This window comes from Macaca mulatta, chromosome 11, assembly GCF_049350105.2.
Source record: "Macaca mulatta isolate MMU2019108-1 chromosome 11, T2T-MMU8v2.0, whole genome shotgun sequence".
Lineage (NCBI taxonomy): Eukaryota > Metazoa > Chordata > Mammalia > Primates > Cercopithecidae > Macaca > Macaca mulatta.
This window is the reverse complement of record NC_133416.1, coordinates 10,608,403-10,623,059: the sequence shown is the minus strand read 5'-3', so window position 1 is coordinate 10,623,059 and position 14,657 is coordinate 10,608,403.

Sequence of the window (14,657 nt, the reverse complement as noted above, 5' to 3'; positions counted from 1 at the left end):
TTGTCTATCTCTTTTAATTTTAGCTCTTCTAATACATATGTATTGATCTTTCATATGGTTTCAGGGTTTCAGTTTACATTCTTCTAGCGACTAATCATGTTGAGCATCTTCCTCACATTGATCATATGTCTTCCTTGGTGACATGTTTGTGCAATACTTTGCCAGTTTTTGATTGGGTTGCCTATTATTAAGTTATGAGTTCTTTTTGAATATTGGATATGAGTCACTCATTGTATATATGTTTTGCAAATGTTCTTTCCCAGTATATGATGTTATTATTTACTTCTTCACACTTTTTTTGAAATGTCAAAAGTATTTCTTTTAAATAAAGTCAAACGTATCATTTTTTCCATGGTGTTTAAGTTTTGTATCTTCACTGTGAAACCTTTGCCTATCTCAAGGTCACAAAGATCACCCCATTTTTTCCTGGCCTTTTTAAACTTTTAGCTCTCATATTTAAGTTTTTGGTTCATTTTGATAAAAACTTTGCATATGGGATACTTCACATAAAAATCAATGTAAAATTTTCAAAATATGAATATCCCAATGTTCCAGGACCATTTGCTGAAAAGATTACCTTTCTTTTTTAAGTTACTTTGTCACTTACCTGAAAATTCAGTCTCCTTTAATTAGTACTCAGCAATGTTTTAGAGTTTTTAGTGTACAACTTTTGCACGTACATCATCAATTTTATCCCCATGTATTTTATATTTTTGATATCAGTGCAAATGGTATTACAGAATGAACTTAAATTTTCAATTGTCTGGCTGGACACACTGACTCATGCCTGTAATCCCAGCACTTTCAGTGGCCAAAGCAGGCGGTTCACGAAGTCAGGAGATCAAGACCATCCTGGCTAACATGGCGAAACCCCGTCTCTACTAAAAAAAAAAAAAAAAAAAAAATTAGCCTGGTGTGGTGGTGGGCACCTGTAGTCCCAGCTACTCGGGAGGCTGAGGCAGGAGAATGGTGTGAAACCGGGAGGAGGAGCTTGCAGTGAGCCGAGATCGTGCCACTCCAGCCTGGGTAACAGAGCGAGACTCCATCTCAACAACAACAACAACAAAAAATTCCAATTGTCTGTTGTTAGGATGTAGGAAGGTATTTTTGTTTATTGACTTTGCATCTTCAGACTTTGCTGAACTATTCGCTTATTTGTTCTATTATCTGTTTTTTAGATTCCTTAGGATTTCCTGCAGAGGTGTTTATGCCACGGTGAATAAAGGCCACTTTATTCTTTTCTAATAAGCATTTCTTTTCTTTCTTTTTCCTGCCTTATTTTACTGCTAGCACCAGCATAAATGTCGAATAAAAGGGGGAGATTTCCTATTCCTGCAAGGTCTCCAGTCTTAGTTCGAGAAAACCATTATCTTCTCTGTAAGGTATGCTAGCTGTAGGGTTTTGAAGACGCTGTTTATTGGCTTAAGAAAGTTTCCTTCTATTCTTAGTTTACTGATCTGGCTAGATGTTTATCCAGCTTTGAACTGGATAAAAGTTGATCTTTCCAAAACACCAGGTATTGTTTCCATTAATTTTCTCTTTCAGTTTTCTCATTTTTATTTCATTGTTTTCACTTCCACTCTTTTTTACATTAGGTTTAGTTCTCTCTTGTTTTTCTTTTTAAATATAGAAGCCTAGATTAACTTAAGGCTTTTCTTCATTTCTAACATTAGCATTGCATTGCTCTCCATTTCCTCCTATGCACTCTTTTAGTTTCATCCCGCAAAACAAGGTTGTGTTCACATTTACGTTCAGTTCAAAATATTTCATAATTTTCCTTGTAATTTCTTCTTTTTCCTATGCATTAATTTGGGGTCTGTTTTTACATTCTAAATATGTGGGGATTTTCCAGATACAATGTGGGTTACCAGTTCCTAGTTTGATTCTGTTGTGATTAAAGGAATACTTTCATTTTTTAAATTCTTCGACATTTATTTAATCTTTTTTTGTGACCCAGGTATGGTCTGTCTTGAATTTTTTGCATGAACTTGATAAAAGAAGTAAACTCTGCTATTGTTGGATGGCTATTTCATAAGTATTAACAAAAGTTTGGTTAATAGTGTTGTCTAGCCTTCTTCTATAACTTACTCTCTAATTATTCTATCAATAACCGGCAGAAGGTGGTTGAAATTCCCAATTATAATTGTGTTTGTCTACCTCTCCTTTCAATTCAGTTTTTGTTTCTTGTATTTTAAATCTCTCTTATTAGATGCACACACAATTATGATTATGTTCTCTTGATGAATTGACCTATTTATCATTATGAAATGTGCTTCTTTATCCATAGTAATGTGCCTTTTATGGAAGTCTACTTTATCTTCTAGTAGATATAGCCACTCCAGTTTTTTACTATATACATTTTATATAGTAAATATACAGTATATATTTACTATATATTTACTATATAAAGACACTATATATGTATTTTATATGCACATGTATGTGCATATACATGTAAATATATTAATGTATGTAATGTATGTTTATATATGTCTAAATATGTGGCATATGCATATACATGTATATGTGTATTTAGAGTGTATAAATAGGCAGGTATTTGTGTGTTCTAGAATATATGAATACAGGCATCTATATTTCAGTAAATGTGTCTGTGTGAGTGCTTATATGTGTAGATGTGAAAATTGAAGTTTTCACACCAAATTACAGAAGATAGGAAGTACTAAAGTGAGATCCCAAATATCCTACAAGGATTTTCAGAATAAATGAGTAAGACACTCCTCTACCAACTTCCTTTGTTCAATATTTGTTTTTTTGTTTGTTGTTTTGGTTTTTTTTTTTTTTTTTTTTTGATACGGAGTCTCGCTCTGTTGCCCAGGCTGGAGTGCAGTGGCCGGATCTCAGCTCACTGCAAGCTCCACCTCCTGGGTTCACGCCATTCTCCTGCCTCAGCCTCCCGAGTAGCTGGGACTACAGGCACCCGCCACCGCGCCCGGCCAATTTTTTTGTATTTGTAGTAGAGACGGGGTTTCACCGTGTTCACCAGGATGGTCTGGATCTCCTGACCTCGTGATCCGCCCACCTCAGCCTCCCAAAGTGCTGGGATTACAGGCGTGAGCCACCTTTGTTCAGTATTTGACATTAGCTTTTTGTCCAAAGAGTTTAAGCTTGCTGGAGGTCTTTGCTCAAATAATAAATACCGCATGTTTCCCAGTGTGTTCAGGTATAGGCACTGGGTACTGTCTGTTTACTCCATGTTAGGCACATTACATCCATTGGCTAACCAAATCCTAGTCAATTACCTATGTCATACTCTCAACCAAGTGGCCTCCTTGTATTATAAATGGAAATAATCCTGTTTATTTAAACATGTTTTCATGTACCTGCGGGGATTACTCAGGAAATTCGAAGGGCCTTTTTTATACCTTTCCCTAGTTTGAGCTCCCTGTTTTCATTAACAGATAAAACAACCTATTTGCTTCAGCCTGGAATCAGTCTTTGCTTTTGGTGCTTCAGTGCAGAGACAGGAAACGGACACTCAGAGTTACACTGGTAGTTGCACACTGTATCTACAGAGGGCGTGTCTCATCTGTACCCTGCTGAGTTACAGGATTTCAGGAGGTATTTGTGTCCTCCCAAGAATTCCATTTATTACCTTTCTTTTAACAGATAGTGTCTTTTCTGCAGTTGATTTTGCTAGAGAGGCAACTCATAAGGTAAGGCCCTATTCATAGCATGACTTGCTTTCTCACAACCCCCTTGCATTTTTTAGTAACTCCCTGGTCTATTTGGTGTCTTTTAAAAAAGAACCTAGTAATGGAGACTTTTTTAAATATAGAAATGTGGTCTGGCAATAAGTTATTCCTTTCCATGTGTAACTGATCCAATCTGGTTTCCAGATGACCAAGCGTGCAATCCCCAGATGTTGTGAAGCCATATTTCAACTGCTTCCTGCATCTGTTGAAATACAATTATTCATATTTGCCATCCCTTAACTTTCTTGTAACAATTTGCACAGTTCTTGCCAGAATAAATGCCATTACCTGTATGCTTCAGGGAATTCCCCAACTTGATCAGTGTCTGTGTGTGTGTGTGTGACCTTCAATAGAACATTTCTAAAAGGTGAAAACTCTTGTATGGCATAGATATGAATTCCTTCCTCTGGTAATAATTAGGTTATTCCAGGAAGCACAGTTTCTCTCTTTCTTTCTTTCTTTTTGAGATGGAGTTTTTTGCTCTTGTTGCCCAGGCTGGAGTGCAATGGTGCAATCTCGGCTCACCACAACCCCCACCTCCTGGGTTCAAACGATTCTCCTGCCTCAGCCTCCTGAATAGCTGGGATTACAGGCATGCACCACCACACCAGAGTAATTTTGTATTTTTAGTAGAGACAGGGTTTCTCCATGTTGATCCAGCTGGTCTCGAACTCCCGACCTCAGGTGATCTGCTCACCACGGCCTCCCAAAGTGCTGGGATTACAAGTGTGAGCCACCATGCCCAGCCCATTCTTTAAATAAAAGCTTTCCTGTATAAAGATTTTCAAAGGAGCAGACCATCTTGAAGATTCCCCCTAGGGTTGATATGTGTCTAATTCATTTTATTAAATTATTCTTATCTTCATTTTAAAGCTTTGGCTACACAGTCAGAAAAGTACTGAATAATAAACTATTTTGCATTTAATTTAGAGAAGAATAAAGAGAAGAAGAATGAAAACTCAGTCTTTTTGTAAGATCCAAGGATATTAGGGCTTAGAGGGCTTTTCTAGTTTTATGAGAATTTGTACTACTGTTTTTATATTCTTGTGTTTGAGATGAACGGATCTCTGGGGAAATTGTTGGGTTACAATGTCATTTCACTGTGATCTCTCTCAAGCTTAGATCAGTTCTGTAACCCAATGACAACCTGTCTCTTTGGTTTACTGTCCTGTGAAATGTCAGCTCAAGTTTCCCAGAAGTTGTGTGTTTATGATGAAACAGTCGTGTGTTCATGATGAGAAAATCAGATTTTCCTCAGCGGGACAGTTGTTGGCCATCTTAATTTTGGTGTATGTGCTTCAAAGTATCTAAAACTCCAGTCTGATCTGTATATGCTATCCTGTTAATTGTATGTATTTTGATTATCTTGCTTGAAGTTTCATACTTTTCAATTTGATAGAAATAAAGTGTTTTTCTGTTAAAAAAAAAAAATGAGTAAGATTAGAATCTGTTCCATGATTCCAGGAACTTTTGAAACACGAAAGTGTTAAGAGAGTTGGCAGAATTGGTGATGAGATTTCTTTGGAAAAATCTCTTGTTGAGATTTTACAGGTCCAACAAAGTATATTCTTCTCTTTCCTGCCGGGTTTTCAAACCAAGAAAAAATAAACAAAGCAAGGAAATATCAGCTTTATGACTGATAAAGTCGATATTAGCCAACCTGGCCAACATAGTGAAACCCCATCTCTACTAAAAATACAAAAATTAGCCAGGTGTGGTGACGGGCGACTGTAGTCCCAGCTTCTTGGGAGGCTGAGGCAGGAGAATTGCTTGAACCTGGGAGGCAGAGATTGCAGTGAACTGAGATCGTGCCACTGGCACTCCAGCCTGGGTGACGGAGCGAGACTCCATCCCCACCCCCTCCAAAAAAAAGTTGATATTGGGAGAATATGGCCTAGGTGCACAGAACAATGGGCTTTCCAACTGTGCTTCTCACAATGAGACAGATTATCTACCCAGGAATCAGCATCACTCCTGAAGGAAGGCGTTGGGTAGCAAAATAGGATGTGCTTAGTGCTCATGAAGAGTAGAATGTGCTCCACTCAGACAGTGGATCTAGAGTAGGTTGGAGCCAGGGGCTGAACCAGGCCCAATTCCTCACTTAAACGCACTATTCAGATAAGTCATTTTTTCTGCTAGCAGTCTTTTGGGGAAAACTATTTTCATAAAAATCAAACAAAAATCTAGTACTTCTCATTCTCCAAGAGATGTCAGCCAGGCGTGGTGTCCCACACCTGTAATTCCAGCACTTTGGGAGGTGGTGGCAGGTGGATTGCTTGAGGTTAGAAGTTCAAGACCAGCCTGGCCGACATGGTGAGACCCTGTCTCTACTAAAAATACAAAAATTAGCTGGGCATGGTGGCGGGAGCCTGTAATCCCAGATACTTGGGAGGCTGAGGCAGGAGAATTGCTTGAACCTGGGAGGCGGAGGTTGTAGTGAGCTGAGATCATGCCATTGAACTCCATCCTAGGCGACAGAGCAAGAGTCTGTCTCAAAAACAAACAAAAATACATTAAAAAATATATTAATACATTAATACATTTAGAGACATAAATATACACACACATCACTTGCTTCCTGTTAGAATTACATATATGTATACAATTGCCTCTTCATTGTCTTATTCAACAAACATTTACAGAATGTTTCATTTGTACTTTGCATTTTTCTGGGTGCTTGAGATACATCTATGAACAAAATAGACAGAGTTTCTTTTACTCATGGAGTTTCCATTCCAGGAAGTTTAAACATAAAGACTAAGGATAGTAAACAAATGGTATGGTATTTCAATATGTAATAAGTTCCACTAAAAGCAAAAGATAGGCCAGGTTAAAATTGATTAGTAATGTCAAGGTCGAGGAGTGTTCGCTGCAATTTTAACAGGGTAGTCAGGGTAAGCATCACTGAGAAGGTGAAATGTAAATGAACTTCGGGGAGGGAAAGTGCCATGTGGATACCATCATCCTGGTGGAATTGTGTGAAGATCCTAGGGCGGGTGTGTGCTTGGCATATTCCAGAAAGAGTGAGGAAGCCAGCTGTGTCTGGAGAAGAACTGTGAGAGAAGAGTTCAGCTAAGTACCAACAGGGTAATTCTGTTTTTGCAATTCTGAGGCCTGTGGCTAATATTCTAAGTGAAACGGGAAGATGGAAAATTATTTTGAGCGGAATAGTAGTGTGATCTGACCTACATTTAATATGTTCACTCTGGATACTGTCCTCAGAATAAGTTGGAAGGGGATGAAATCCATTCACCTAGCCTGAATAAGTATGCTTAAAAATGTTCAAACTTCTGTTCCTCATGTTCATAAAATTCAACCCGTAGCCCATTATTCGTTCCTTTCTCTTTTCTTCTTTACCTGTCAAATTTTCACCACTGGGCACTCTGACTCTTTTTAACATTATTTCTGTTTCAGTACAGCTCGATAGAAATGTCATCATTAGGAGATGCAAAGCGGTCCCCTTCTAATGTGATAGTTGCCACTCCAGAGATGGCTAATGGAGATGTTTAATGACCTTAAAAATGCCTAAGTGTCATTCCACATCCACCTTTTGCTGACGATGGTCATTTTTTGTAGTACAATAATCTGAAAATTTTAGAATTATCTTTGTTCTTGTACAGCGTGTAAATTATAATTTAACAACGCCTGCATTTAACCTGCTAACACAATTTACACACTATTAAATCCCATCCCCAGAGAATGAGAAGATGCTGACAAAATTTGCTTCTGATGATGCTAAACATACCATCTATTTTTTCAATATTATTTCCCATATTGTTTGAATGTCTGTGATGTGTGTGAGACCCAGCTGAATTTAAAATGTGGTTCCCACATTTACTATAATCCCAGGTAAAAATCTTTCATTTGCTCACTTATTTAAGCAAAAAAATGATACAAATTATTCATTATTGAGGGGTAAAAGTATTTAGCATAGTTCATGGTACAAGTTAATACTCAAAAGAGAATTACTCATTAGGAAATGTAAAAGTGAAGAAAAGAAAACTAGGCCAAAGTAGAATATTAAGAAGTGCAGAGACTTTTAATGACAGTCAGATGTTAACCCTTGCCCTCTGTCTCCCTGAGACCTGTATAAGTATTACCTGGAAGCTAAACCCCATAGCTTTGTGGGAATCCAGAGAACTCTCCATGATTTCTTCAAGTCACCAGGGCTTCCTTCTTCGTGGTCCTCTCCATCTCTAAATACTCACCATTTGCTCCCATGACTCATAGCACAAAACTCGACTCTTTCACTAGTTTCAGCAACAACAGGAACAACAAATCCACTTAATGTAAATAATTCGCTAGTTTCATAACTTGACTAAAGACCTAGGGAATCATGGGAAGTTGTACGTGGCTCAGTATTTCCAGGGAATTTGGTCTCTGATGGTGATGCAAGGTCAGAGACCCTAACCAACATCTGAATATTTCTCCTATGGACCTTCTTTCCAAATTTTATCTTTTAACTTTTATTTTAGTTTCAGGAGTATATGTACAGGTTTGTTATATAGGTAAATGGTCATGTTATATAGGTCGTGGAGGTTTGGAGTACAAATTATTTCATCACTCGGGTGATAAGCATGGTACCTGATAGATAGATTTTCATTCCTCACCTTCCTCCCACGCTCTACCCTCAAGTAGGCCCTGACGCCTTTTGTTCTCTTGTGTCCATGTGTACTCAATATTTAGCTCCCACTTAAACATGAGAACACGTGGTATTTGGTTTTCTGTTCCTGCATTAGTTCATTTCGTAGAATGACCTCTGGTTCCATCCACGTTGCTGCAAAGCACATGATCTCATTCTTTTTTAGAGCTGGGTAGTATTTCATGGTGTAGATGTACCATATTTTCCTTATCCAGTCTACCATTGATGGGTATCTAAGGTGATTCCATGTCTTTGCTATTTTGAATAGTGCTGTTATGCGCATACTCACGCATATGTTTTTACGGTAGAGTGACTTATATCCCTTTGAGTATAAGCCCAGTAATGGGATTGCTGGGTCGAATGGTAGTTCTGTTTAAATGAGTGACATACCACTAAGATGAGTGAAGCACTGGATCCTCACCAAATTTTATGCATCTTTTTATCTCTTTTAGTCAGATTTAATAGAATTTTGTTCAAGTGGAGGTATCTTTCACTCCCTTCCCTTTACCTTTCAATTTGTTCCACCGAGGAAGTGCTGACACATCAGTTCTGACTGAGATCACCATTATGCCCATGGGTTTAGATGCAACAATTTATGTAGTCTAGCAGCACCATGTAAAAACTCATTTTAATTTCTAGGTTTCGTGATAATCATTTCAATGAAGATGAATATTATTTAAATTCTCATCAATCAACTTAAAATATGTTTCACAAAAAGAGAAATGCATCTATATTCATTTATAATACATAAAAAAGATGGGTTTTTGTTAATTATTTTATTTCCTGTATGGGAGAACTCTTTATCTAAGAACAGTAGCTTTTTCTGCTGCAAACATATTTTTTTTTGTATTATTACAATTGGCACTACTTATGCCTGTCTTATGTATGAAGGCACAATCACCACTTTCTTCAGTACTGAACCTGGAACAAAACAAAGAGATTAATTCTTTGTTTACTGGACCTCCTGAGAAATAACTGAGCACAGCCTCGAAAATAGATTTCATTAGCCCTGTTTCTTTTTTTTTGAGACGGAGTCTTGCTCTGTCCCCCAGGCTGGAGTGCAGTGGCGCGATCTCGGCTCACTGGAAGCTCTGCCTCCGTGTTCACGCCATTCTCTTGCCTCAGCCTCCCGAGCAGCTGGGACTACAGGAGCCCGCCACCTTGCCCGGCTAGTTTTTGTTTTTTTTTTTTTTTTTTTTTTTTTTTTTTTGTATTTTTTAGTAGAGACGGGGTTTCACCGTGTTAGCCAGGATGGTCTCGATCTCTTGACCTCGTGATCCACCCGCCTTGGCCTCCCATAGCCCTGTTTCTAAAACATGTGCAGTGTGGAAGGAGTAGAGGAAGTGAAACAAGCTGTTGCTCTCCTCATATCTTTCTCCAAACTTTACCTCAGGACCCTGATGGTAGGAAGAAAAGGACACCATGTGACTTCAGTGCCTAACAACACAGTCCTGGAAATTTACGCTGTTGATACTATAGCAAACATTGTAAATCATTTTGTGAGGGATTGGATTCTTCCCTTTATACTGTAGAATAAACATTGATGTATCAATATATTTAGCCATTTAGAAATTATAAAGAGAGGGAGTGTAACTGACATTTCATTGAACATACCTTTCATATATTACAAAATTGGTCTATTAATGCTGAAATAAATGTTCATTTGGCCACTCTTTACCACCATCACTGTAGTGAAACAGGTATTCTTTACTCAATAGATTGCGATACACAGAAGTAAACATAAATAAAATCTATAGAAAAGATTTTCTCAATTCATATTTTATGCCATACATATAAACATGAAATTCAAAATGGGGGAAAAATAGAATGGCGAATCATGATACATTTCTGGATACATTTCTAGAGACATTTCTATAATACATAATTATACTATAATCATTTGGGAGAACTTCACAGTGCTGGTGTACACTTTCTTAACTTCTAGGGTCACTTCAAATTTTTATCCTGCCCATTCCCAAAATATATGTATATTTTTATGGTTATCCAATCCACAGTGCCAACTAAACAACTATTATGGGCTGAATTATCGGCCCCCAAATTTCATACATTAAATACCTAACTCCCAGTACCTGAGAATGTGACAGATTTGGAGACAAGGTATTTGTTTGTTTGTTTTTTTTTTTAAAGAAGTGATTGAGGTAAGAAAAGGTCTTTAGGGTGCACCCTGATCAAATATGACTGATGTCCCTTTAAGAAGAAATAAGTCAGACACAGACTTGAGTGTGTACGGAAGGAAGGCCACATGGAGACAAAGTGAGAAGACAGCCATCTGCAAACCAAGAAGAAAGGCCTCAAAAGAAACCAACCCTACCAACACCTTTAACCTGGACTTAATGGCCTCTAGGGCTGTCTTTAAATCACCCATTCAGTGGCATTTATTACAGCAGTCCTAGCAAATTAATACACCAATGTTAACTCCTGTCTCATTTTTTGATAGGCCTATTTATAATATGTAATGCCACATTAAGCTGTGAATATTTTCTTTCAAGAAAATATATTACATTTTATAGTCAGAAAGTTTAATCTGTGTCATTTTTTTTTACATTTCTCAAAGATAAAAATATAATATTGGGTATATTATCACTCTCAAATCATTGTGCATTTTCACCCTAAATTGAATGTGAATACAATAATCATAAGAGAATTTTCTCAAATGTAGAAACTTCTGCTACTAATTTTATTATATACAACATGTAATGTCTGGCATGGAGTGCTACAGAATCAGTATCTATTACGAAGTGGGCAGTCAATAAATGGTAGCTAGTGGTCACCTTAAGTTCACCAAAGAATATTGAGAACTCAATATCCTTTATATGACTTTCTCCACCCTGACATTGGAGAAATTTTTAAGTGTTTTAAGAACAAACAAGATTCTAAGTGTATGATGAGTCTTTCAAGCTATGGAATATAAAGAAGTTCTTGAGTTTTAAACAAAGGTAAACTGAGGCAAACATATTCTCTTCTTAACTTAATCTCTTCCATGTCAGGCCACTGGTGGGTGTGGAAAGTACACTCTCTGGTAGGCTTCAGTACACTCTCTAATGCTCTCCCATCAATGAAAGGCCAAAGGAACAACAACAACAACAAACAAAAGGCAAGGTCCCAGGTCGAAAGAAGAAAGGATCAAACTGCTTAGACTTGTATCCAGTTTAGGATAAAGGGAACTCTTGTGACTCACATGTGGTATATACCAATTCAACATATATACATAAATATTGGTATGTGATGCCAAACCCTCACGAAAAACCATAACTCACCATAACTCACGAAAAACCGTAACTCACGAAAAACCTCACAAAAAACCATATTCTCTTCGGCATCTATTTTTTGGGGACCTTTTGATGGGATGATGTGGAGGACTCTATGGAGGAAGCCAATTATAGACTCAGAATCTTTACCACGCTTTACACATTTAATAGTAAATACATGTTAGTAAGGCTTACCAATTGCTGGATGTAGCTCCATCTGCCCACATCCACGTTTTGTTTGCATCGTGCTTGCTCAGTTCAAACCAATATAAAGAGGGCCCTGATAATGCATCAATGATTCCTTTTACAAAATACAGAGTGCTGTCATAGATCTCTCCTAGTTTTCTCATTCTCACTCCCCTCCAGTGCCGTTGTCCCTGTTTAAGTCCATTATTATCTTTCATGGTTACCGCAAAGGCCTTATAACATGATTCCCTCCTTTTATATTTGCCACTCAGTAGCCAATCTCATCACAGCAAAGATTATGATTCTTTTAAAACTTAAGTCAGATCCTATTACATTTTCCCCTATAATTTGTCAATATCTCCCTATTTTGCCTGGAGCAGAAACTAAACTCTTTCCATTTAGCCTGCAAGACCCTAATGATCCACAGTCTTCACTCGCTCCCTCATTTGAGATACATTGACTGGCTGCTTCTTTTCTGTTCCTTGAATATTCCAGACATTCACAGGCTTTAAGACACACGGGCCAGCCATTTTCCTTTCCTGGAAAGATCACTTCCAGATATTCCCTTACCTGCTTCACATCCTTGCTAAAATGTCACCATCTTATTGGGATATAACCTTACCTGCAGTAAACCCACTTGGAGAACTCATTATATCCCTTAATTTGTACTTTTTTGCGTAAAACTTTCCAGCTTCTAACACAATATATAACTTACATATTTCATAAGATAATTTTTCATTGCTTATCTCTTCCCCTGGGATGTAAACTCCACAAGGGCAAAGATCTTTGACTCTTTGGTTTGCTAATGTATCACACCTTAGAAGAGTGCCTGTCTTTTAGTAGCTATTAAATGAGATTAACATTGCAAAGGAGAAATCTAACCATTTCCTTCTGAGAGTTGAGCCTGGCCAGGGATCCATAATATCTTTTGCAGTTTTCTCAGCCATTGATCCACGTTGTTTCATGTTCAGATTGAAAGAAGCAATTATTATTGATTCAGTTCCAGCCTTGTGGACATATGGTTAAATTTTCTAGGCATGTCTTATTTCCAAGGTGCCTTGGAATTCCAAGTGAAATTACCAGGTAATAGAGAAAAAGAATAAAGAAAGTATCAGAGAAAGAAAGAGTGAGCTTCAGAGTAAAATATTATTATATAGCTCAGACTAATAAAATGTGTTTTACTTACATATTCAATTTGAATGACTTAACTTTAAACATCAACTCAAAAATATTGAATATTGAGAACAGAACATGAAAGGAATAAACACTGGAGAACGAGATCTATGAAAAATTTTAAAACTCAATAACAAACTTCCAGAAATTCAGTATCTTCCAGTCATTTTCACTTCTTCTTTTTCAGACTACATGAATTTTCTTTATTCATCCATTCCTTTCCTAAAATTTGCTATGCTCTCTAGAACAAGTTGCAGTGTCAATAAACAAATTTTTCTATATTCGTAACTTCAGTGAGTTGGTTCCTATCATCGACTTAACTGAGGCTATATTGTCTTTCAAAGACAGCATTTCTCCAGAAGGTGGCGCTGTTTCCTTGTCCTTTATGAAACAAGAAACAAGGAGAGAAAAGAATGCTAAAATTTCCCTTTTAATTCTCCACTTTTTACTCCTTGAGTCACTGCACTAGATAAAGGAAGTTACTTGTTAAGGTATAATCCTGAAAGAAACAAGCTCTGAGAGCACCTCCTACCCACAGCTGAAATAAATAACTGGTTCATCTTCAAACCTGTGAGTGGGAAGATCCCTAACGGGAATGATCAACTAGCAAAATATGATTCTATGTAGTTGAGACCTGGTGTAAGACTGAGGTGAAAAAATCAAGTTATCAAAGTTATATGAAAGTGTCATGTTCAAAATTATTTTAAAATGTCAAACTCAAATCAATAACCAATATAAAACCCAAGTACTTAATTCAAAACTTGAGTCACTGGAAAGCCAGTTTTCTCATTCATTTACTAATTAATCCATTCTTTCATCTATGCAGTCAACAACTACCGACTGAGCACCTACTACATGCCAGACATTTTTGTAGCTCTATGAATAGTGTACATACCATACAGAAATACCTACTCTTATGGGACTTACGCATCTGAAATTATACAGTTTGTCGTAAAATAGATTGGAGTGAAGGGGAATCAGGAAATCAGGGTTGTTGGTAAAAAGATTAGGAAGCAAACCACAAGAATATGGCATCATGTAAGTCAAATGAATTTTTTTTTTTTTTAGAAAAAGGGGGTGCCAAAGGCTGCAGACAGGTTATATGGTAAAGTGAGGAGGGAGAATGGACCAGTGGATTTAGCAATATGGAAGTTATTGATGAACTTGAAAGACAAGTTTGGTGGAAACAGCAGAGTGGAAGCTTGATCCAAGTGGATTTAACAGAAAATGGAAAGATAAAAACTATTTTAAAACGCCATCAAAGGAAGTTTTTAAGGAGGTTGCTGTACCAAGGAGAAAAACAATAAATTGGTTGCTAAAGGGTAAGTGGGGTCTAATAAAGTTTGTTGTTTTTGTTGTTTATTTCTTCAAGATTGGTATAGATACCAGTATGTCATATTTGCTGATGGAGATGTTTCAGATGAGGATGAAAAAAGGATGATGTAGGAGAGTGGAGAATTACTAGGGTGATATTACTGACCCGGTGAAAGAATATAGCATCTATTGTAGAACATGAATACTGCATCTACAGTGCCAGGAGTCTAGGCAGAGTGTAGGGGCAGAGATGGAGTAAGTAAGAAGGTGTGGTGATGGGAGAATTTGGAAGTTTCCTACAAATTGTTAAAATTAGAACAAGTTGGAAGCAAGGGTATAGACATGAGAATGAGGATGAGG